Source organism: Anas acuta, chromosome 10 (genome assembly GCF_963932015.1).
Source record: "Anas acuta chromosome 10, bAnaAcu1.1, whole genome shotgun sequence".
NCBI classification, from domain to species: Eukaryota; Metazoa; Chordata; class Aves; order Anseriformes; family Anatidae; genus Anas; species Anas acuta.
Window position 1 is genome coordinate 15,112,532 of NC_088988.1, and position 24,780 is coordinate 15,137,311.

General features: G+C 41.7%; 1 long non-coding RNA gene across 6 annotated transcripts in view; it reads left to right on the forward strand.

Moving 5' to 3' along the window:
- Positions 1 to 24,780, forward strand: part of LOC137861981 (uncharacterized) — a 150,908-nt gene that overhangs the window by 38,144 nt on the left and 87,984 nt on the right. For 2 of the 6 annotated variants that reach the window (XR_011099973.1, XR_011099969.1), the window contains one exon: positions 2,972 to 4,769. The exons of 3 other annotated variants lie outside the window; for them this stretch is intronic. This is a non-coding gene — a long non-coding RNA (uncharacterized lncRNA). Of the gene's footprint in view, positions 1 to 2,971; positions 4,770 to 23,907; positions 24,063 to 24,780 lie in introns of those variants that run through there. One more of the 6 variants, XR_011099974.1, reaches the window with a different exon arrangement.

The following is a 24,780-nucleotide window of genomic DNA, read 5'->3' on the forward strand; positions in this document are numbered from 1 at the left end:
CAAGCTAATTATAGGATAAATGTAGCCACTTAACTAGGCAGCAGGCATGTCATCTCAGCATGGAGCTATCATATTATATACATTTGCTGTCTACTGTATAATTAACAGGATAAAAATATTACTGCCAGATACCATAAAAAAAATTAACACTATCTTAATTGTCTTTTCAGCTCAGGTATAGCCTATTACCATTTCAAAAAAGACCTTCTCTAATACACCAGAATTTTGAACTTCATTTGCTGAAGATGCCATTAATCCCTTTTCACACTTTGATCTGCCATTGTGATACCTTTGGACTTCGACTTCTCTGTTTTGCTTTTGAACTCTCCTTAAAAACTATTACTGAGATTTAGTGGCTTAAAGTTTGAGGTTGCTCAGGACTCTACGTTTGATTTTTAAAACTTAATGACAGTGCATTTGGGTTTTACCATAACACAGATGTATGCAGGCTGTAATAAACCTTTGTGTAGGGCGCCTTGTCTCCAAGCGTTCTGCTTTGGACGCTGTTCTTGTTTAACCCAAATTTTGTGGTTTTCTAATCTCCGATTTTAAGCGTGTCCTGTAGCATTGACTGCTGTCTCCCATGTGCTTATAAAAGAGATTTTGAAAGTTTAATCCTAATTCTTATCAATAATTACATAATATTTAGATGAAAAATGGCAGATTTTTCCCTGGTTGTATAATTGCTGTAGCCTGTCTGTGATCCGAACACAACATCACTGCTGGTGTTACCAGTGGTTTGTAACTCCCACCTTATGAAAAACTGTGCTGGGAATTTCTAGAATCTGAATGCTGCTTTTGCTGTTTGGAATTAATTGTATAACGTCTCGCATTCAGAAAATATTAAGAGTCCGCATTTATTTTCAGGTCTTATGGGCAGTAATTAAAGGTGAAAACTTTAATTAATCTAAGGAATTGCTCCTGAATTATTTGCTACAGCAGTCTCCAAATTGCTCCCGGTCCTAGAAGACATACCAGCGTTACAGATCTGTAACTAGATAAAAGGCTGAGATAAATGTACAATCATTGAATCTGGCAAAGCTTTCCCTGTTATTTATGTTGCAGTAGGTATGTAGGAATCTTAGGTAGTTCTTGCATATTTACTTAAATGTTGACATCAGTAATGACACACATGGCTAACAGATTTTCCACATGTTTTCCTCTCTGGATGACATCTTCCTACTCCATCAGGACTCCAAGTCTGATTGTGGAGGCTGTTGATTGATTGCTTAGAGCACATGAGGTTTGGGGAAAACACAAGAATGACAGTTTATATAAATATCCTAATATGACACTCTTTTTCTAGGTTTACCCTAACTTTTATTTTTCTTTGACCTAGAAATGATTTTCATAGGTGTACAAAAGCCACGGATACTTGAGAAAAATAGTTGACTCACTCAGACATCTTGTTAGCATTTTGTACTTAATTGCTTCTTTCTCTGCTTACCCAGGGGGGAATTGTACATGCCAAGATGGAGCTCTACTAGATCTAATAGGAGAAAAAAAAACACAAAAGGAAACAATGACTCGTCTTCCAGATGATTCTTAGTGGTCCAGAATACGAGGGGGAGTGCTTTTCCCTGGCAGTGAAACCCCAAAATGGCTCACCCAGTGCCTCCGAGGTGGTTTTCCATGCTGTTACGATTTTCCGATTAGGGATGGTATTTTTATTACACCCCAACTTTCTACATAAAGAGCCCATTATAAGCACTGGATAAGCTACTTGTGGAAAAAGTAGCTCCTATCTGTGGAGGTTGCTTTATGAAGAATATCCTTCCCCCTGAAAATGTCGCTGTTTCGTGTGAGCCTCTGGACAAAGGACAATGAAGACAGCTTTATGACAGCCTCTTTTCCCTATAAAGACCAAAGGGCAGCGTAATATTATATGTACGGATATAGCTTTAATAGCAAATAGCCGAAAGGGTTCTTTAGAAAATAAGAGACCTCCACAAAGACTCTTGCATATTTACATATAAATCCACAGAGGAATATATGAATATGCCATGCTGATATCTGTCTTGCTAAAGCCACGGCAGGGAGTAATACTATTTTTCATGCTGAGCTACTCACACACAGAAGTGATTAGTGAATTTCCAGATATATGGAAGCTCAAAATGATCATATTTTAAAGATTTTTTTTCCAAGACCAAAGGAAAGTGCCAGTCTTGCCTCTGCATCTCTTACAAATGTAGCTGTTTTCCACAGGGAGTTGTGTGCTAGAGTTTCTTCCCTGTATTCAAGACAGAAAGCACATAATTTTCTTTTGTTAATAGAATTGGAACATAACACAAATTTGGAGTGTTAACATTTCATACTTACATGTCCTCAAAAAATAATATAAAAAAAAAAGTAAGTATCAGAACTGTGTTTCTGTACGTATTCCTCTCAACAGTCTTGTGCACAAATTTTTGTACTGTTTTTGATAATAATGCTAAAACTAATCTCTGGAGACAAAATTAAATAATTCAGTACTGGAACAACCGACTACTAAGACTAGAGCCATCTTAAAAAACACAACAGTGTGAAGAATTTTTCTCCAGACCATCTACGGTCACGCTGTCTCTTGACTTTTGTGCTGCCAAATTGAAGGATTTGGTTCCCAACACTTTCAGGGCTCTCAGACCAGGCTGTCATGACATCCCCTCACTTCAGGCACATTTTTCCTCTTTCATTTTACTGAATACATTAGAGGGTTTTTAAAGGACAGAGCACCGTTAATCCTAATAGCCCTAGGTTTGAGACTCCATGCTGTTGGCTGATAAACCAGCCTGTCTCCTTCCACACCCAGAACATTTATTCACTTTACTGGCTTTATCTTCCCCAACAACCTCGGTGATTTATCCTTTTAATCTCTCTGAATCAGTTATAGCTGCTATTCTTTTAACTATTGCTAAGTGTTGGGAAATTCTTTTTGAATTGATGCAGTTCCAGAAAGGTTTTGCCAATCAGTTGTGTGATATCTTGTTCTCAGGATTAAAAATGACCTTGCCTGGAGCGTGTTAGAAGATTAAACAGCAGCTCTCCATGCTCCAGGGAGCTAACAGTGGTGGCCAGCCCCTCATTCAACAGTTCTGAAGAGAGTTCCTCAGTTTAACCCCAGGGTCTGCAAAACAATCCTTTCGTTGACCAGGCTGGAATTAGAGGGGAGGAAGAAAGCCAACGGTACTCTTCTAAGCTCCGTCCCTTTCCAGAAGCAGATGCCGCTCGCTGGGGTTCGTGCAGATGTTTTTGATGACATGGTCTCTGCTTGACTCTGCCTTGACAAGATTCGGCTCAAGTCCCTGGGGAGTCAGGATTAATTTGTTTGGGGTCCTGTCTCCGAGAGGCTTGTAGTGACATCTGAATGTGTTTTCTTAATTCATAGAAAATGATCCTGTTTCACAGGTACAAGTTCTCCTGATGCAGCTACTCGCCTTCCTCAAACCATTTGTTAGAGGAGCCTTTAAGCTGAGCAGAATGAAGTGTGGCTGCGTGATGCTTCCATCCAGAGGCGTGCTTACACGCGGTATCCCAGAGTTTTTACAGGCACGGACATTCATTATTCTGGACATCAAGGATGCCCAGGCATCGGCTTAGACATTTCTTAATTATTCATCTCTGGTTGAACTTTCCACCCCTCGAGCAGAACGATGTGGTGAAATAACAAATTATGCAGAAGTGAAGTTCTTTCGGGAGATCTGTAATCCATTCAGCCAGCTGTTTTTCCTTCCTGGTCCTGTAATCCATCCTTGTCCCTGTGTTGTTATAAGAGATGGGTCCTGCTTTAATTGCAACAATACTTTAATAGCATTATAGCTGTGGTAATAAATACGTCCTAGGTACCTCTTCAGTTAATCTCACACAATTTACAGTGGTCATTTACATTTTAAAATGTATCCTATATATCTTTGTAGAGGAAGCTAGATAGGCTTAATCCAGTCCTGGCTGACCCCAAGAGAAGTGACAAGCTCTGCTTTATTAGTCATGACTACGAACATGGCTCTCTCTTATCATGACTTCTGACTATCTGGTACAATGAAGATTTACAGAAATACATGATCTGCTAATCCTTTATGCTTAAAGGAAGAGTGCAGGGATTATATGGTCATTCTCTTACTGTCATGACTGGGTATCGCGGTGGGGGTTATGCGAGTTGATTTTGGGAACGTCTTTGGAAACACTGGAAGCTGTTTTAATAGCACCTTAGCTGTGAATGAAGCTGTCAGCAGTCAGCGATCGCTGCCCTGTTGTGGCTGTTTTCCAGGCAGTCTCATCTGCCTGTAGATAAGGATGCTCAGCTCTCCTCGGTTTTGATGAGGGATGCATGCTTGAAACCAAGATCAGCATTAGTAGGGGATGATAACAGGGAGGTGATGCTTTGGGAGCAGATAATTTAGAACTTCTCTGATATGCCAAAAGAAGGGAAACTTACTTCATATTGCTATTTTTTCCCAAATATTTTGGTACTTAAGCTATATTGATTCAATAGCTTCCTTCTACCTCGGAGGCTTGTTAATGCCCATGTAATGTGGGCAAAGCAGACATCTTCGGTGTCCATTGCCCTCAGTGCTCACCACTAAATAAGCATAAGCTTCTTTATAGTTTAAGCAAAGCGATAGCACTGTCTGCCAATTCACAGCTTACTGGAATCAGGTGAGGCTTTTGTGTCAGTCTTACTTGGGCAACCTCAGCGCTTTGATGTCAGCCACACGAGAACTGGTGATGAATACACTTGATAACCGTGTTTCATCACGGCCGTTTCCTCCTGCCTGAAGTTCTCACTGCAGATACCTTCTCTGTTCATTATTTCTTCTAGCAATAGAACTGCCGCCTACTCTGTGAGTAGGTATTGACTCTGAATTGTGGGACTTTGTGGTTCACAGCAGGACTTAGAGGCATCATTTGGTGTAGAAACGAAATATCCAGTGCCAAATATTACTCTTAGCTTTGACGAATCTTGCTATAGGTAGCCCTCAAGGAGACAGAGGACTAGGAAACACACAGGTGGAGACTGAAAGAAGGGGAGCCCTAAAAGGAGGAAGAAAAAAAAATCACCTGAGTTATTTTATCAAATTTTATTTTAGATCTCAAAGCAGTAAATATTTGGGGTGATTTGAGTTGAATTTTTCTGGTTTTGTCTTTTGTGGGTGTATCTGCATTTGTGTCCTAACCAGAAGCACTTCTTTGCTGGGAGCCTGTTGACCACTTGGAGAATGGACACCTTTAAATGCTTTGTAAAGCCCAAAGTCACCTTTATTGGGTAGGTGGAAGGACAACACCGGCAGGGTGGAAGATGGCCTTACTGAGGGGAGTGAATGAAAACGTCCTGTGTGGGGCAAGACCTGAGAGTGACCTAGAGGTGGGCATCTTCATTAGAGCTGATGGTTAGGTTACGTGGGTTAATCTTTGCTGCAGAGTAAGGAGAGAGTCCAGATCAGCTGTGATCTGTGACCTGCTGAGGATCTACGGATCCATTCCCGTTAGGTGTTGCCGATAAAAGGTGTTGCAAGTTGGGATCTGCTTTGCTCATCACTTAAGGCAGTGGTATGACAGAGAGTGTGTTGCCTGGTTCCTCCCAAGCTAAAAAAGCATCCAGGAGCATATCTTCTTATTGCACCCTTTCCTAGAGCAGAGAAGGGAGCACAACATGATGTTACTGAACACTGCTTTGGGTAGGGAAGGACACTGTTTGGCTTGGTTTCTTCTCAAACACTACTTTTTTTTTTTTTTTGCATTTCACAAAGCATACAATTAAGTAAATGCTCAGCTCCAACTTTACTTCAGTCTTACATAAAAACCAGTAACCTTAAAAACCAGCAGGAAGATATGTTTTATTACTGATTTTTTAAATAATATTCACATTCAAAATTTTAACTACCTTGTTGCAGTAGCATTAGTGCAAAATCCCAAGGCCAGTTGGAGTATGTGGAAGGGGAGTCGATTTCCCTTTGAAAAAAAAAAAAAATTACTTTTTCTTCAGAAATGTGAAATAATTGCCATTTGTATCTTACTTGGTTTTGGTTCCTATATATTCACTCAGGAGTAGTCCCATTTTACTTAAAAGTGTTAGAAGAGTGGGTAATTAAATGTTGTTTTGTGACCTTTATTTGCCTTAAGGAAAGACATGATTTTTTTTTTTTAATCTCATGTCACTTTGGGGCCTTTGTAGCCATCTAAATAAAATAATATTCTGCGACTTAGAGCACTGAGTTACTACCTGCTCCATTAAATGAAAGCCATGGCTAAAGATGCCCTCTGAAACCAGTTTCTCAAAGTAGTGATATTTCATGAATATGTTGTGTCCATTTCCATATGGATTCCTTTTTCTCATTTTGTTCATTGTTGTGAATAATAACATGAAAGTGCTTCTGTATCCAGTGAACCCCTTGTCCTCTTCAGTACGAATGTTGAACTAGGATCTGTTTATAAATGCATGGTTTATTACTGTAATTTTTAACAAGCTGCCTGCTATCTTAAAGTTGAAATCCTAAAATGCACGTTCTTCCCCTGCACAACTTAGCAGAGAACGGTGGGAGATTTTTCTCTTGACAGACAAGCGGACGAATCCCCTTTGTTTCTGCTCTATCAAGGAGGCCTGGTCTCAGATTCTTCTGGTGTTTTAGGAAATAGCTGTCAAAAATAACTTCTGCTAATTGTAGCAACCCTAAATCACAGAAACTGAATGCATGTTTCCTATATATCTCTAAACCATTCCTCATTGCATAACAAAGATAAATCTGTAAAAAAATACATAATGTATGACTTTCCCATATAGAAGGTGACAAGCTTTCACTGAGGCAATCTTGTTTTGGGCAAATTAGACGTTTTTAATTACACACCACAGGCTTCAAATACTAACATCAGTTTATTTGTAGGAGAGACCAGATTCTTGTATGTACATAAGGCAATTAACACACTTTGGTCTTTTTGTGTATTTTTTTTTTTGCAAAAGTGCATTAAAACGTGTTCAGCTATAACTCAGTATCTACGTGCAGGGACCTTTCTCCAGGGTTATGCGTGAGATTGCAAGAAATGTGAACCAGACTGTGGGTCTGTAGCATGAAGCAGCTGGAGCTGTGCATGCTAAGCCCACACTGCATGCTCTTGGGTGGCTGCTTGCTCGTCCTCGTTTGGCTGCAGTCCTGTAGGGCACTTTCTAGTTCAGTTTTTCCCAAAAGGCATCTAGCTCATGCCCTCCAGTACAGCTCCATGAGGTACAGCACACATACTGGGGGGTGTTTCTAAAGCATGCTAATGATTTGAGCTAAAACACTGATGTGCTGGTGTCCGTAGAATACATGTGTGAATTCCTGAGAGTGCTGAAGCTGTTGCACGTTGGTGGTGGTACTTGTGAAAGAAAAAAACATGCCATTTCTTTTTGTGTGTCAGTTTGTGACATCATCTCTTGGTGGGACAGAGCGTAACTGGTCGGGTATGGGTAGAGAGCTCGAGTTCTATTTAGGATGCCCAATATAATCACTTAAGAGGCTGGTTTCTTTACATCCCATTATCAGGCACTGGATAAGCAGAGCAGCTGAGAGTGGGGCTCTTCCAGAAGATAGCACAGAAGACCTTAGTGCCCTTCTCGCTCCAAATCTTGCACAATGATGGACTTGCTGTGGGGTCTGCAGAGGGAACTGCTTTACGAATGACTTTATGCTGCTGTCTTCATTCAGTGCCATCCCTCCTAGTGCCCACCTCAGGTATTTGCAATGTGGGCATTTGCAGCCAAAATGCAGACATAAACCTTGGTCAGTCGCTCATTTTGCTTCTGTGACATAATCAAGACTTAAGTTTCCAAACTGCTGGTGTTCTAGTTAAATATGTAAGTTCATCTGTATTTTGTTTTCCTTTTCACAAAATCCCAAGGACGTGGAGCCTGTGGGTTTGGGGTTTCTTTTCCATATTTCTCATTGTTCCTCTCCATTCTCAGTAATGACCAGAAACACGATCCCATTTTTAGCATATTCAGGTAACTGAAGTGATGCTTCCATTATGGACTGGATAAGGAGCTCTTGACTTGATCCGAGGGTTTGGCAAATAATCCCCATTTCAGCCACCCAAAATGACATCTGCACCAATTTAAAGCCTGTTCATAACTCGTCATTAGGCGAAGCAGCGTAACATGGGGCTCTCCTGTCACAGCACTGTCTTGTCGTATCAGACCTACAAACAGGACTGTAACCCAAACGCATATTCCATTTAAATAGCCTTTACCTGGGTCATTTGCTGAGACTTGAACCTGTGCCTATTTTGGCCCCCCAGGATTAGGAGAGGCACAGCTTTCAATGAAGTGAAGAGGAGGCATGTTCACCTTGGGTTTTCAAGTCCAGTCTCAAAATTGCAGGCAGCTGTGACATTGATGTTGTGCTGACAAAGACCCGTAATGTGTTCCCTCTGCTCTCTTGTGGCTTCCTTTGGTGCTGTGGAAATGTGTTGGTGTAAGGGCCAAGTATGATACCTGCAACCATTAATTGTTAGGTTTTTCTGCAGTTATTTTCATCGATTTGTTGTTGTTGTTGTTGTTTTGTCCCAGCCTGCCTCAGACAAGAACTTCCTCTTTCATCCTGCCACTGCTGTGTTGGTGAGGGTCCCCTCAGAAGTTTTCCCTTTAAGGTCTTATTTAATTCCCAAATCTGAAGACATGAGTAAGAAAAACTGCACCACCATCAGGGAGTTCTGAATGAGACCCTTATGGCATCAGTCTCTAGAAATGTGACAAGATATGCCGAGGGAGCCTTTAGCGTGCTTTATTCTCTTACCCATAACTTTCTATCAGGAAAATGAATGCTTTTTTCACTGGACTGCAAGATGGGTTTGTTACTGAGAGGTTAGATCTATAATTGCTTAGGACTCTTTTATCTAAAAATATTTACAAATGGAAACCATCTAAATCCTGAAGATACTCACCGTGTATCCTGCAGCAAATCAATGATGAAAAATGAGAGCAGCCCATGAGATCACCTATCATCTGCTCTATCAAGCCGTGCTGATGCTCGTGTCTGCCCCGAGAAGAGCAGGCCTGCAGAAACGGTGTTGTGAGATACGCCACCTGCATTGCAAAGGCTCGATGTTTAACACACAGCGTAACTTTTCTCATGATCTTTCTCATGATTACGTGGTGTGATTCCTCATTCAGCAGCACCATCGGAACTCAGTTGACAATAGCCAGCATGTAGTTAGCTTACACATATCTTTTAATTGTCACTTGCATCTTATTTGGTCTTCCTAAGAGCCAAGCCATGTCACTTTGACATGCAAAAACAGAAGCTTTGAGAATAAGAGACTGCACTTAGGGGAACGTGTATCAACAGAGAGGTGTTGGTGGTCTCGTACACCTGTCAGAGTTGACATCAGAAGTCCAGCTAGGTCAAGCTCATGTTAGTTATTAGTAACGCCTCTACTCACAAAGTGACCAACGTGCTCACCCTTCCAGTTAGGCTACAAGCCAGTGTGGTTATGGGTTTTCACTTTTTTAAACAAAAATCAATTATTAAAAAAATAATAATAATGAAAACATGATATAATATTCATTAGGTGACCTGAAATAGCCTGAATTAGAGCATTTACAGTCCCCACCACTTTAGTTCCGTCCATTTTCCAAAGGGAATTTTTGAACTGTGCCTGTAGGTATGTTCTGCTTGTGGTCTGATTTTGTGCATGGTAGTGAGTGGTGGCTGCTCACAGCCAGCTGGGACGTGCAGTCCCTTTCACATGAAAATAGTTCGTAATGTTAGCAGAGGCTGGCAAAAACTTCTCGGAGCAGCAACGTATCTGCAGACAGGCAATATAGGCAATATGAAACTTTCAACAAGAAGACTCTAAGAGACTGTAAGAAACTAAGATTTTGTGTAGATGCATTCATTTTATCAAAAAAACAAACAAACAAAAAAAACTTTTAAAAATTGCTCTAAACCTTTTTGGTGCAGGGTTTCCACCAGGGTGGGAATCTTATGTGGTGATGCTTCATATGGACAAAAAGTTGGTATCAAAGTAGTCTTTTATTAAATAGATACAAAGCTAGTGTTATTTATTTATTTATTTATTTATTTATTTATTTGTTTATTAAGTTTAATACTCATTTGTCATTTCAGATACCAGAAATTCATCAGCGTCCTGACAGGAGTTCTGTGTTGTGTTCAGAGCTCTCAATGAGCTGTTTTGCTTCTCAGGGAAGGAAATGGAATTTGTGTCCTTCTTCTGAAATAACTGTGCCGAATTCCTCGAATAGTTTTTTTCCTCTTCTCCCCCATTCATGTCTCTTGTAAGTGATAAAGGAGCACAATACCAGAGTGCAGGATAGAGTTTTATTTTTCTTTGCATTACAAAAGTTTCAGGATAAGGTAACATCTTCAGTTTGTGCCTGGTGCAGGGCTCACAAGTTTTTCACTGATGTATCAGTTTTATATTCTTTTATATGATGATTGGAAAAAGGAAAAAAAAAAAAAAAAAGCAGGAAAACCTTCCATCTTGTACTTCAGTTCATAGTTTGTTTTTCCATCCTCTGCTGCGGATCGTGGGAATACTATTAATTTCAAAATTACTGTTGTATCACCCTCTGTTCCCCTGTGCTACTGTGTTTGTTCAATCCTTTGGTGGCCTTTGCATACTCTTTAAATTATTTCCCTTTCCATATCATTTTCTCCATTTTTTTCCCTCTCATTCTTTATCTAGCCCAAAGCATTCATTCCCCCGCACCTCTTCTCTCTGCTTGCCTGCGCCTCGCTATTGTAGCAGTAGTGGTCTGTATCTGACATTTCCAGATTACAGTTTATCCTTCCTTTTAAAGATAGTTACTTGGCAGGGACTACAAAGGGCTCACCAGGTGTTCTAGGTTCACTGTGGAAAATGGTTTCACACGGTTGTTGTAGATTCCCATGATGTCGAAACCGTTCAGGGGATGAATAGGAAACTGAATCTTTCATGGCTGATGTGGCTCTCGTCGCTGCTATTGCTTCCCCATCCCGTGGTACCCAGTAACTCGAGATCCCTCCCTGCGCTCTGCTTGGGGCGATTTATTGTTTCGCACACCCCATCGCGCTTTCTTCCTGAGAGTTTGAGCCTGGAGACGTGGGCTCAGCGTTTCTGGCCCACGAAGGGACTGGCGGTGGTGCTGGGGTTGTGCAGACGCTCCCAGACCCGCGCCCGGATAGTGCAGCCCTCTGTAAGCCAGCTCTGGTTTATGTGCAAATCACAGGCTTTACTTTTGCAAATGGTTCCAATTTTTGTGCGAGTGATCAAAGGGCTGCAGCACAACAGGATCACTTACTGCAGAGATGTGTCTGGATCAAAGGTTAACATTTTTTGCATGGAATATTCATTTCTAGCATTGGTCGAAGGCCGTACGGTTCAGCTGGAAGCAGTGGCCGGGGATGTGCTTTCCTTTAAGACAGGAAAGAAAATTATGCCGAGCAGAGCATCCCAGCACGTGGCTCCGCGTGGCCGGGGAGAAGCGGTGCGGAGGCCAAATGAAGAGCAAGGAGCTGGGTAAGAGGGGCAAGGCAGCAAAGGTGGTGCGAGATGAACAGGGCCATAATTGTAGGAACTGCGAAAACCAAACGGTGCCCGGCTGGCATAGGCGAACCTGCTGCCTGTGCTCAGCACCTCGCACCGCAGTGTTTTGCCTGGTATCCCCCAGGCACCTCTGGTAGCTTGAGCAAGGAGCTGAGGATACCACTCGAGAAGCCCACCACTTAATCTGGGAGCTCTGTTTCAAACATTTAGCCCTGGCGAGCGTGTTGCTAAACCAAGGGAGCTGGTGGCCTGCAGGGCGCCCGGTGCCCAGCCTGATGCGGGGGGCTTCCTGCCAAAGCCCTCCCTGCCGTTCTTTCCTGGCGTGTCCCAGCACTGGTGCTGGGCAGTCACTGCCTGAAATTGCATTAGCAAATTAATAAATAAGGCCGACTTCTTCTCATTAATAAGAAATTGGTGTGTGTGCAAGTCTGTTCTTTTAAACCCTCCTAACTCGGCCAAATAAAAACAGATTTGCACTGGACTACCAAAAGGCACATGTCCAACCTAGAAAGTGCATTTAATAACTTCCCCCCTTCTGCTGCTATTTTTTTTTCTTACATTGACATTAATCTCCTGTGCGCACTTGGAATTTGGAATGGAGTCATTTTCTAACTGCAGTGCTTCCAATTTTAAATATTCTGTTTCCTTTCAGTTTTTCCAAGCAATTCAAAGATTAGTAACACTGTAAAACATCTAAAAGCATGCTGGAAGTTTCCTGCTGCTTCAAGTGTTGTGTTATGTTATCTTTGGAATAATTTTAAGGTCCCACTGGTGTAGTATAACAAGTTATTATGTCATGGAGCTTATTAGTATGCCTATGGGAAACATTAATTCACACTGACATCATACTACGTTTTTCAATAAATCAGGATTTTTGTTTTTAAGAAACAGTGATTTTTTTTAAAGCGATCGGATTGTTTTTCATATATGTTGGGACGTGAACGGAATGGCTTGGAGGATGTGCGTCATTATCTCAGCAATGTCCTCCCCGTTGTTGCAGGGAATGGAAAGCGAGGTTTTGGATGGTTTGAAAGATCTGTATTTTTCTAGCATATAGATGTTATTATAAAGGACTTTTTACTCTGTGATTAGCACAGCAGGCTTAAATTGCCTGGGCTCTGGTCATTATTATTTCTGTAATCCCAAAAGTTTATGATATTATTCAGGATCTGAAAAATGACAAAGTAGACTTAAATTTGGTAAGGATTTAATGTGTGATGCATTCCTTTTGGAGCTGAAAAGTCTGTTTTTGTTGACACAGAGAACTGAAAAATGACCACAGACCACAAAGGTCCCAAAGCATTGCCAGGGAAAATGTATAAAAAGGGAGCTGTTCTTATCGTGCCGGCTGTATGCAATTGATTTTACTCACATTTCCCAGCTATACTATTACTTTTAAAATAAAATATATATAAGAAAATAAACCGTTGATTTTTCTACGGATGATGAATTAAACCAAGAACTGAACTCAGCTTCCATAGGATATCTGAAATGCTCTTACTCCATTAAGGCATCTGGCATTTTATGGGTGCTCACCAGGTGCCCGGATGCCTCGCGGCACATGCTGTCACGCTGCAGGAGACGAAGCATCGGACCCGTCCTCGTGTGCAGTGCCACAGCTCCTGCTCTCCCAGGTTCAGTTTGCATGTGGGAGGGCAGGCGGTGAGTGTGGGGCCACGGTGTGGCTCGTGGGCTTGCTGATGTTGGCACAGCACCCTGCTGCTCGGGCTGGGCTCCTGCGCCAGGCGTTTGGCGTGAGGCTACGGCTGTTTGGTGGGACGGGCGCACGTCGATGGGAGCTCATGCTGGAGGAAATGGAATTAAAGTATTAAAGCTAGGCAGGCGTGGGGTGCCAGTAATATCAATCTCAACTCTTCCTGAATCAAACCGCCTTAAAATAGTCAGACTAACCTTAAACTCACATGACCAAAAAAAAAAAAAAAAGAAATCTGAGTAGGTATGTAAAGGCAATGTTAGCGTATTGGTTCTCTCGTAAACAATACAAAGAGGAAAACAATGTGAATGAAGCACAGGGACAATATTTATTTCTCAAAAAGGTGCAAATGAAATAGCACATTTCTGATTTGTATCCATCATTGCTGGTAAATACGAGAAGCCCAGGGAAACTGCATTATAAATGGTCAATGACAGGCTGTAAATGTGGCACACTGCATCTGTGCATACGGGTCGTAATCTTCATTTTTGTAGGGATGTGTCTGTATGTGGCAAAGAAGTAAAGATCAAACCCCATAAAATACATCATTTATATGCCACTCTCCGTTACAGAACAGCATGGACATCCTTAATGAGAAGCACTGCTAAAAGGATATTTCTGTGAGTTTGTTTCCAGGCACGCTGTGGCAAAAAGGAAGTGTCCTCTGGGAATTAAATAGTAATAAAAATGTTGGGGAGGGGGCGGAGGGGGGAGGCTAAGAACAACAAAAAAAGAACAAACATGGTACTTGAATTTTTCCCCTTCTACCAGTTCAGCAGCCATTGCAACAGCTTGAGGTAAAGAATTTGCAAAACACACATGGAGAGCTTTTTGCTGCTTATTTTTTTTAATCTCCGAAGTCCAACGGTGATGATGAAGGTAGCTGTGACATTTGCAATTTTCCATGCACCAGCCCATTCCATTTTCTTCCCTGGTGCCACTTACATGGTACAGTAAGCCTCCAGCATTGACAATAATTATAGCCTGAATAAAATGAAGAGGGTAATATGAACAAAGCTCTGCTGTAATTGCCTTTTCATTATTTGCTAACAGTTAGTTATTCAGTCACAGGGAAAAAATTACACAGTAATTGGTTGACAATAGGAAGCTAAAGCTAAATTCCAGAACTATGATATTTTTGCGTGTTGGTCTTTTAGACCTTTTATTCATATTTTGATTAAACAGCCAGAGCATTAAAGTGAAATATAAATGTAGCCTTGGTTCAGATTCCATAACATTAGTTTCCACCCCACACAATTTTCGTTCAGTTTTGAATTTTAAGCTACCACATATGGCAGACCTCTAAATATTGTAGCCTATTGACTTTGAAATACAGATTTGCAACTCTCATTCACTTAGTTTAACAAGAGCAAAGAATCCCTTTCACCTTAATGCTTTAAAAGTGTCCAGCGTGCCTGCGTGCAAACAATGTAATTGTGTGGTTCTGCCTGATTTTGCATAGGAAGTGGAGAAGTGCCAGTCTGAATGTGTATTGTATTTCATTCGAGTTTTTAAACAGCAACAAACCCCGAGTTTTCCAGCTGACACTGCTGTGTGGGTTTGGTTTTTAATTAAACTGTGTGTTTTGAATCACTGCTGTTGCCCCAGCATGGCAAAGGATGGCTCAGTGTGCACTGCTGAAGCCAGTTTACCTGTTTAAAGTTCAGTATTTGTTCAAATTTCATTCTTATTTAATGCCACCATGCATTCATCAGAAATCCAAGTATTGTATGTGATAACACTGGAGAAGAGAGGTTAATTTCCACAGTTTATTGTATTGTCTGTAGTGCATAAAAACAGCTCTGTAGAAAGGAACCCGGGTGGTACAAAACGTGCAAGGCTGTACCCCAGGGAGAAGTTTTAATTCCTGCTGGCTTGCTGCTGTATTCTTGCAATGATCTGCAGGGAGTCGTGGCCATAAACGTGTGGCTGATGGGACGCTTGTGTCCTTGTTCATCATAAATCCCTCTGAGGGGAGCAGAGCATTGGGTTGGGCTGCTGAAGGAACCTGCTATATCCATTTGATCAGACCTCTAGCTAGAGTGACGTTTTTCCTATAAAGCTGCGTTTCAGCAAACACATTTTTGGCAAGTCTCTGAGCTCCCAGCTACAACGTGATCACTTAAAGCTTCAGTCAGGTCTGAAACAAGAACCAGAGGATGGTAGGTTCTCACCCGGTGCTGGGTGACTTTGGAAACCAAAGCCACTGAAGCCATAGTTGGAGCAAGAAAAAAGCCCTGGAGGGGCTGAAAGCAAGTAAACCTAAGTTAAAGCCTAGTGAGATCAGTCATTGAGGAGCTCAGCCTGGCACTCTGAGGGGATAGCAGCATCAAGAGACCTGTTTCGGATACCTGGTGACTCTGGTCTGCAAAGCAAAGCTGTACCTTAGTGCTGGTCCGGGCCTGACCAAGTCATAAATGAAATCAGAAAATATTCCTGTTGGGTTTGGCAAACGCCGGATGGGGTCCTCGATAACCCAGTGCAATAAGCAGATACGTTGTCAGCCCTGCTCTGATGTGTGCTCTGTACTTTGCTTCTACTTTTTTTCCGAGTCCTAGATCTTTATTATAATCAGTCAAAGACCTGGCTTTCAAGTTGTGAATGGGCATCATAATTATCTAATGCAACTACTCCAGAAATCAGATTAGTAATTAGCTGAACCAAACTGATTGGTGTGACTTCCTGAATGCATCTCTTTAATGTTGAACATTTGCTTTGTGCTTGAAGGATTTGTTTGTATGTTTCTTGTGTGTGATGAGAGCTTTTCTGTAATTAGCTCCTGGGGGACAGCATATTCTAACAGTTAAAGAATAATTGCAGCCCTATGAAATGTGAAATGGCTTGGGCTGGCTTTTGTTGCGGCTTAATTGTATGCAACAAGTACAGGAGGCTTTTCATTTCACATCATGATAGTAAAGATGTAGCTTTCATAAATAAAGAAAGGAATTTTGTACAGTGGTAAATAGTCTCTAATATGTTAATTTTGCAGAAAAAACAAAACAAACAAAGCACATTTGAGAATTCTCCGTGTTATTGAAGTAGATGTTCATCATTGTTTCATTAGCTTGTAGTTTCTATGTATGATTTTAATGAAAGGGAAAAGGAACAGAAAAATAAGTGTGACAGTAAGAGACAAATGACTTGGTCAGTCTGAAGCAGCTCATTTTCCTTTAAAATATAAATGTAAGTGCTTTTTTCTGGCAAAACAAAAACCAGTTTGGACAGCAGTCACAACAGTGTTCTGGTAAAAATTAAACAAAAAAAGCAGCTTCACGTCCAGTACCATTTTTAAAAGGCAAATATATATATACTTTCTCCCGTTCTTACATGGACATGCTCTTTCTTTGCCTGTGGGATAGTGCTGCTCTCTGTCCCAAAGCACTGCAGCCGCCCCTCTTGACGTGCCATGCACTTGGGGTCAGCAGCACCGCTTGCCCGGCGCTCCCCTCCTGCAGGACAGCTGATCCGTGGGGACGCAGGGCTGGCACGCGTTGTCCCAGAGTGGCCCAGGGCTGCCAACGTCGGGCAGCCTGTGCCCAATGCCTGCACGTAGGAGTGCTCGGGCTACCCCTGGCAGGGCACTTTGCAGGTTTTCAAGCTGGTACCCGGTTTACTTGCCCAAAGAGGGGTGGGTGCATCCTTTCTGCATATTCAGAATTAAGTGTGCTAATTCAATATTTGTTACTGCATAATTGGGATTGTTGAGTTGTCTCATCAGCACTTTGTTGTGTGATTGGAAGAGGAATATTGCTAGATTAAATATAGCGTTGATGAGTTGTTTTTTTTTTTTGATAATCAAAAGACAAAATGGCATAAGTCTGAGGTTGAGTTAATCACCAAAGCTCCTGAGCCACCCTTACAATAGCAGCATTGCTACAATAGATCTGTAATCGCCATCCATTCCCGTGGCTAGTGGCATGTACCATTTATTTATTTTTTCAGGATAGATGACAGTGATGCCGGAGTCTCATTGTCATCTAGATCTGATAACCGGGAGTCATTTTGATATGGTTCTGAGGTAATCTACAGTGTCAGACTCTCAATGTCATCTTGTCACCGCCACTTCGTCCCGTAGCATTGCTGTGGGCAATAGCTCTGCTGCCGCTTTCCTTCAGGGGTTTCCCTACGGAGGCCATGCGAGCAGTCGCTGCGGCCCCGCTGGTGGCAAGAGGGCAGAGCCACGGCCCCGTGGCCCCCAGGTCAGCCCTGCGGGCACGGGGCCCAAGCCACATGGGTTCCCTTCAGAGAGGCCGCTGAGGGGTGCCACGGCTTGTCCTGTGTCCTCATGGAGTTACGGAGACGTTTATCTGTTGCGACACGATGAAAGTCATGTCCTGTAAGTAACCTTACGTTGGGCTTTGGTGGGAATTTTGCTTCTGTTGGGAGGAAAACATGATCAAAGTGATCTCCGGGTAATTACTGGTATTGTCTAAACGGAGCCCTAGATTTCAGTGGACAGAACTTTTCAACTTGTTAACTTTTCACACACATTCTGGGGAATGTTAATAATGAAAGAAATTGAAAGTAGTCTGTTTTGAATGTGTTTTTGAGTTTCAAGCTATCATCCAAAAACCAAGCAGGAGGATTTGGTGTGATATTTAAAATGGGATATATGTATTTTGGTGAGTTATTTCATTTTTATGAGAAATTGTTGAGTTCTGTATCTGCCTCCCCCTCCTGCCTTTACCTGGAGAGCAACCTGCATGACTTGACGACATACGGCTGTCAGAGCTGGGTGCTAGCTACTTGCTTCTCATGCAGAGGAGATTAGCAGTCACTTTTTTTCAGAGGAGTAGTAGGAAACCCTCCTGAAAAAAGTTGCCATTAAGTTCTGGCTGCTGTGTATTGGGCCTATAGACAAAAATATTTCTTATTAAATCAAAATGACTAACCTGCAGTGGATGGTCATCTTGGTCACTAGGGCTATACTTGTCTTGATCTGCTCATGGCATGTTGACCTAAGGCTCTATCAAATTCTTTTTAAAAAGTAGAATTCTGCTTACAAACAATCTTGCTAGCATTATAGGTTTATTTTCTTAAAATAATCAGTGCAAAGAATGAAGTATGAACTAACAGGGGTTTTCTCCCCCCATTGACTGGCTTCAGGACAACAGGTTGACTTGACAGCACTTAGTTGCTTGCCCTGTTTTTTCTGGGAGTCGTGTGGTTTGTTGGTTCTGGCAGAGCTGGCGGCGGTGGGCCCACAGCTCGTGGTGCAGCAGGGTGGCTGCCCAGCCCTGTGCCCTGGTGAAGCTGCAGAGCCCTGCCTGCACCCACACGCCTTCAGAAGGGACCTCTTGGCGAGAGGCTTGTCTCGCAGTATTTTACTGGACTACATACTTGGGAAGGCATAGGGTTTTCCCAGATCCTTAACTACATATTTATGCTCAAATAAATAGGTAGTTAAGAGGATTCAGTAGAGGCATTTTGACTCTAATAGTACAAAGATGTAAGCTTTTGTTTTACCCAATGAAGCAATCTCAGAAATTAGCGTGTGCTTGGTAGGTTGTTCCAGGTTTCTCTCTTACTGAATCGTATTGAATATGAGGGACTCCAAGTGCTCAGTAATGCTGGAAAGGGGTTGAAGTCGGTGACTCCTTCCAGCAGATGTATAAAAAGATGATAAATGGGTTTTTTTCCAAGTTTTTCATGTCTTCAATTAACAAGAATTTATTGAAGTCGTCTGGGCTGGTGGAAAGCTGGTCAGTCCATCAAACACACAGTGCTTCTCTTTCCATCTAGTAGGTGCATAAACAACGACACTGCTGGTTTTTAAATATTCTCTGACATGAAAATGAGTACAGAATTCAGAGTGATTGCTTAAATTTCATTTGACATCTCCTGTGCCTGATGTACAAAGGTCAAGATATGACAACCACAGTTCAAACTTGTAGAATAACATCCAGAACTAATGCCATCCTTCAAAGGGTATCGCTATCTTTTTTGCCACTAGCACAAATGTAAGGTAAATGTAAATATGACCGAGAGCCTGATAGCATAAGGAGCACAGTCTGTTTCTTAGTGTTTAACTGCAGGAGAAGTCTTTGCTGTGCCGTGGCTCGCTTGGTAGGGGTGTTGCTGCAGTTGGTCAGGTAGGTACCGTGGGCTGGGAGCAGCCGTCTCACTGCTTTCCCCTGGAAAGAATAGCTATATTTGTCTTGACTTAATCTTTCTAAACAGAGGGTCTTAGCTAACTGAAGTCAATGAGAAACTTACCTCTGACTTCAATAGGTTTTGAATCTGTTAAGTCGGTAATGTTTGTGAAGTTCTGACTTGAGTATATTTGCACTCAGAAGGTGGCAATCAAACCTGGAGTTTTGCCTTATGTTACATGGTGCTTATTTGAGTGGGCTCTTAATACATCCTAACAATTATTCTTCCTGCACATGGAGCATCCGTATGAATTTGTGTTTCTTTTCAGTACTTAAAACTAATCTTTGTTTTCTCAGGCTTTTAGGTGGGACACTTACCTTAATCCTCTTATGTTTGTGTGCCTTGAAGTCATGGCGCTTTGTATGATTTAGGATTTCAAGAGCCCGACTTAGAGTCTCGAGGTCAGCTCGACCTTTTTAGTTGTTTTTTTGGTGTGTGTTTTTTTTTTTTTTCCTATTACATTGTGAGTAATTCTCAGAACTTTTCTGATTCATCAGCCCCAGCTTGCTTTCTTTGCCTTCCTCTTCCTCCAGTTCTTTTCCTTTTCTCTCATCCTTTTCTAGCCTTAATACTTGCCTGCAGTGCAAAATTGTTCAGTAATTAAAAGTATACGGCCTATCTTAGCAGCCTCCTATTTTGAATCTGTATCTTTTGCCATGTTAAGGACAACCATTTCACTGTGCTAAACAAGTAGGACATAATATACTCATTTTGTAATGCTGTTATGTTTGGGTTATCATGGTTTCATTGGATTATTGAAGTGTTCTTGTCCTTTCCTATGCATGGAATATTGTTTTTTTGATCCTTTTAGGAAAAAAAAAAAAAAGCATTGTTCAGCTAAAGTTCAGAAATCAGAGGGCATCAATCATTTTCTGAATCAACTACATTTTTTTTTTTTTTAAATGTTTGATTCATACAATTTAGTAGTTATGACCCTCAAATTTTTACCTTTTTGGCTGATAACCAGGTCTTTCTTAGGTTTTTATAATATCAGAAAAGAGTCAGCTAAGACAAATTGAGTTAGACAGTTGTCACAGAAGTATTTAGCTAAAACTACTTCAAAAGTTTTACACTGCTTGACATTGCAGTACTGGCTTTGAAGTGTAAACCTTAAAAAATATTTGTTATTAACAATTCCAGACAGGTGTTTCACCAAAGACATGTGAAGATGTGTAGAAGGAGAGATTAATATTTTGCAGTAGGTTTAGCCTCTGGAGGAAATATTTGTCTTTCTTGTTTGGAATTCCACTTGTCACTTTACCAAATGCTTTGTTCACATTCAGGTTTTCTTCTAAACGAGCAAAATTAAACTGCTTTTGGTTATATGAATTAGTACAACATGCGCTGGGTTTTATTCAGCTAGCTGCTGTGATTAGGCAATCTTTTATAGGGTATAGATCTGCTGTTATGCTCTTTAAAGCCGTCTGCCTAAAGCTTGCAATGAGGGAACCATTCAAACTGGGACTAACGCCACTAAAAGAACTGCAAGAACCCATCTAGGTGAGCTTGGCTGTTGAAGATCTCAGTGAGATCTATCCCACCTGTGCCTAAGCTGGGGGCAAGGGGCAGGAGGAGCAAAACCTGGCCGGGGCGTGCATCCTGCAGCTGCCATAGTGGTGGCATTGTGGCAGGTCATAGCCACTATGGGGGCCTCACTGGGCAAGGAAACGAGCCCATGTGTTTAAAAGAGCCTGCCTCAGCACTTTCTGAGGCTTCATAGCTCACAAGGAGCCACTGGTCTCGCAGGCTAGGGCACAGTGTGGCTGCAGCCTGAGGTAGGCCTGGGCCTGCCCCTGCTGCTGGCCCATCGTGGGGCCGACGAGCGACGCGGGGGGGCAGTGCTAAGGAAGGCAGCGGGCCAGGAGTGCCTCGTGGCCTCCCCTTTTCAGCACTCCTCAGCTTGGTTGTCTTCAAGAATGTCCTTCACACGTGGAGGATTTGCTGGAAGCTTTTAATACAACGCAAGAAAAGGGAGTTCCCCGATAACAAAGATGCATCTTATTTTCTTTTGCTGCTAATTCTTTAGAAAATCCAGGTAGAGCAATAACCCAGACGTGTTTGTAAGTCCTTCTCTTCATATCTTTGTTCTTGTGAGAAAGGGAATTAATTGCTGCTAGGAGGGAAATTACGAAATGCACCTCTTCTGATTTGGACACAAACGCTATTCTGTCGGGGCAGTGTTGTACCAATTGCTGCCGAAGTTTAGCAGGTCAAATGACCCAGAAATCGAGCACACCTGTGAAGCCGTGCCGGGTTTAAAATCCCCACTTTTGTGTGGGGTTGTTCTGCACCCTGCTTGATACACAGAGGCAGGCGCGAGGCATTTGGGGACATTTCCCATCAGTGACACACGTATTGATGGCTGGAGGAGACTTCCCACCAGAAGAGAGCTTCCCAGCACGAGAGCTGCCACGATCGGGAGGCACAAGGATGCTGGTTCTCCGTGCACAGCGTGGGAGATTTGGGTGGGTTGCTCAGGGCCTGCCATGCGAGGCCGGGCTGCTGTCAGTGTCCTCTGATGCCTATCCGCCAGCGGTTTCATCGTCTCCCTACACGACAGGCTTTGTGTGCGCAGTGAAGAGCGCGCCCCGCGCGCGGGGACGAGGTGTGGCTGATGAGTCCTAGATAAGTCGGCGCACAAAAAGGCACTGTGTCGCTGAATGGGTTCCCAGTGTAGCTCTTTAATTTCATCTCTTGGAAATGTTTCTCCTCTTTTCATCCAACTGCCTTTATCTTAACTTCTGATCTGAGGAAAGCAGCAGCCTTTCAAATTGAACAAACCGTGTTTCAAATAGGCTCTTCTGCTTGTGACAAGATGTACCTCATTTTCTCTGCAAGCCCTCAGCAAGGTCACACCTTTTTAATTTATTTTCTGTAAGAAAAATCTAGTTGCATGATAGAACAAGGCCAGATCTAGCTAGAGGTCATTTCTTGAACTAGTCATAAAGTAGAATGGGATTAGAACCATTTAATATCTCAGAACTTGCCAAGCATAGATTTATTAAAATGTAGGCTCCATATTTATAAAGCAACATAAATAGCTGCTCTAAGTTGTGTCCAATTCAGTTGTAATAAACGGATTATTTTAGATATTTTTCCTCTTTACTAGGAGAGCGACCTTTCTTTTCCTTTTTTCCTTTTTTTTCTCTTCATAACTACTCTACATAAAATGCTTAGTACAACCAGATGGTGTCGTGACTTTAATTTTTTATTTTTCAGTTCTCATTTCTGGAAGATACACCGATTTCAGATTTAGTGTTTTGTTTTCCTTTGGAAGTATTTTTTTTGTACCAAAAATGAGGATATTTTATTAGTGTGTGTCAATACAGGATTAACACGTGGTTAACAAACTTTATTATTCATCCAGCAACCAGAAAGTACTGATCTGCATGCAATCTCCATGTTCTCACAGAAGTTATGAGGTGAATGTTGAAAGACATGGGTTTCCAATCTTATCCTCAGACAAATTGCTTATGCAACTGAAGAGCATGTTTCCTTAAACTTTTTTTTTTTTTTTAATATATTTGCTAATGTCACAACGGGGCTATGATCTACCACAGCTGAAGCACTCGTTCTGTGTATATTGAAGCATATGTGCAGTACATTAAAATGGTGTGGAGAAGGGTGACCTGAAGCTGAGGTAGGGATCAGAGGCGTCCCCAAGCTCTGCCAGCAGCGTGCTGTGTGCCAGTGATGAACTTTTGCACTATTTAGTGGGCAGCTCTGCCTCACCAAACTCCCTTTATTTGGGCAAAATCATAATGCTGATTGACATCACCATATGTGGTGAGGATTATTTATTAATGGCTACTAATATTTTTTGACTGCTCAATAGGTATGATTATTTTCAGTTGAACATAATTCATATTTTGACTTGTATGACTAATTTACATTTACACGGAGGCTGTTGGGAAAAAATACTACAGTCCCAACATAATTTATCAACATTTAGTGGTGGTTCATGGCATAAATTTAAAATATTAAAATAACATGAAGAATTTCAGAATATTGGAATAATACCAAGAGTGTTTGTTAAAATAACAAGCCCTCAGAATACAGAAAGGAATTGGAACATCACTTTTTTTTCCCCATTCAAAATTAAAGCGATAGAGGGTGTGTCTTCAGATTTTCCTTGAAACATTGTTCTGCATTTAACAGAGTATAATCAAAGACAAATGTGTTGGGGTTTCCTTAAGGGTTAATTCCTCCATGTGTGAGAAGTCAGTCTTAAAATGAAGGCCTGGCAGGAGGAAGCAGAGGCTGTCTCACCTTCCTCAGGTTTGAATTTTGAGTCCCGTTTGATAAGACCACTGATGAGACTTGTGATTTGCCTTCTGGCTGGCACGAAGCAGGGCAGTGAGGTGATGCTGCAGGAACGCAGGTGTGCCTGTGACTGGGCTCCTCCTGGCAGTGGTCCAGCAGATTTGAACAGGGAGCATTACTCCTGAAAAAGGAAAATTGTATCTGCACAGAAACCTTTGCAGGATCAGAATCGTGGTCTGGTATCACCGAGGAAATAATTACAGAATTCCGTATTTCCGTTTCAGAGCTTCAGTGAAGAGTGTAATAGCACTAAGGTTGAATACAAGTGCTTGTTATAATACTGTCTCCAGAATACCCTTGCACTTCTGCCTCCAACAAGACTAAGCTCTGCATTTGCTGTCTTTGCTGTTTGGGCTTCTCCCTCCACACCTGTCATTCTGTGAGTTTTATGTCTCCGGGTAGGTCTTCTTGGTAATCTGAAAGTGGCTTGTACAGGCGTTATTACAGAAAGATGATATATGGTCCATTTTGTAATCATTACTATTGCCATTATTATTATTTATAATTTCTGCACTGAGACAAGTCCATCTGTTCTCTTAAAGTCACCCAGATTTCTGAAGAGTTTTGAAGCTAAATCCTGAGTAAAACCAGGTTGATTTAGGCCACACACCACAAGCGTGTTTAAGTTTGGTTGACTTCAGTGAGACTCAAATGTCTTTTAATGAAGAAACTAAGAGAACATGGGCTTCGGTGCACTAATAATCTGCTTCTTTTTTTGACCTAGTTGATTAGCATTTGGGGAATTTGGACATGGGAAACAGGGGGGAAGTGAAACTGAGGAAGTTAGGATTCAGAGTATAAAAGTAATTTAAATGGACTCTTTGAATAGCAGTGATTTGTGGTCTCTCATTCTAAATTATTATAGAATTGTATATTGTATGGAGCAAAAATGACCATTCTTGCTACCTACAGGGTGATCCTTCTTGTTAGTATATTTAGCATTATAATGTGTGTAGTGCATCTTGAATGCATAGACTCTAGTTAAAGCTACCTTCAATGTTTTGGATTATATATAGGCTTCTTTTTCTTTTTCTTTTTCTTTTTCTTTTTCTTTTTCTTTTTCTTTTTCTTTTTCTTTTTCTTTTTCTTTTTCTTTT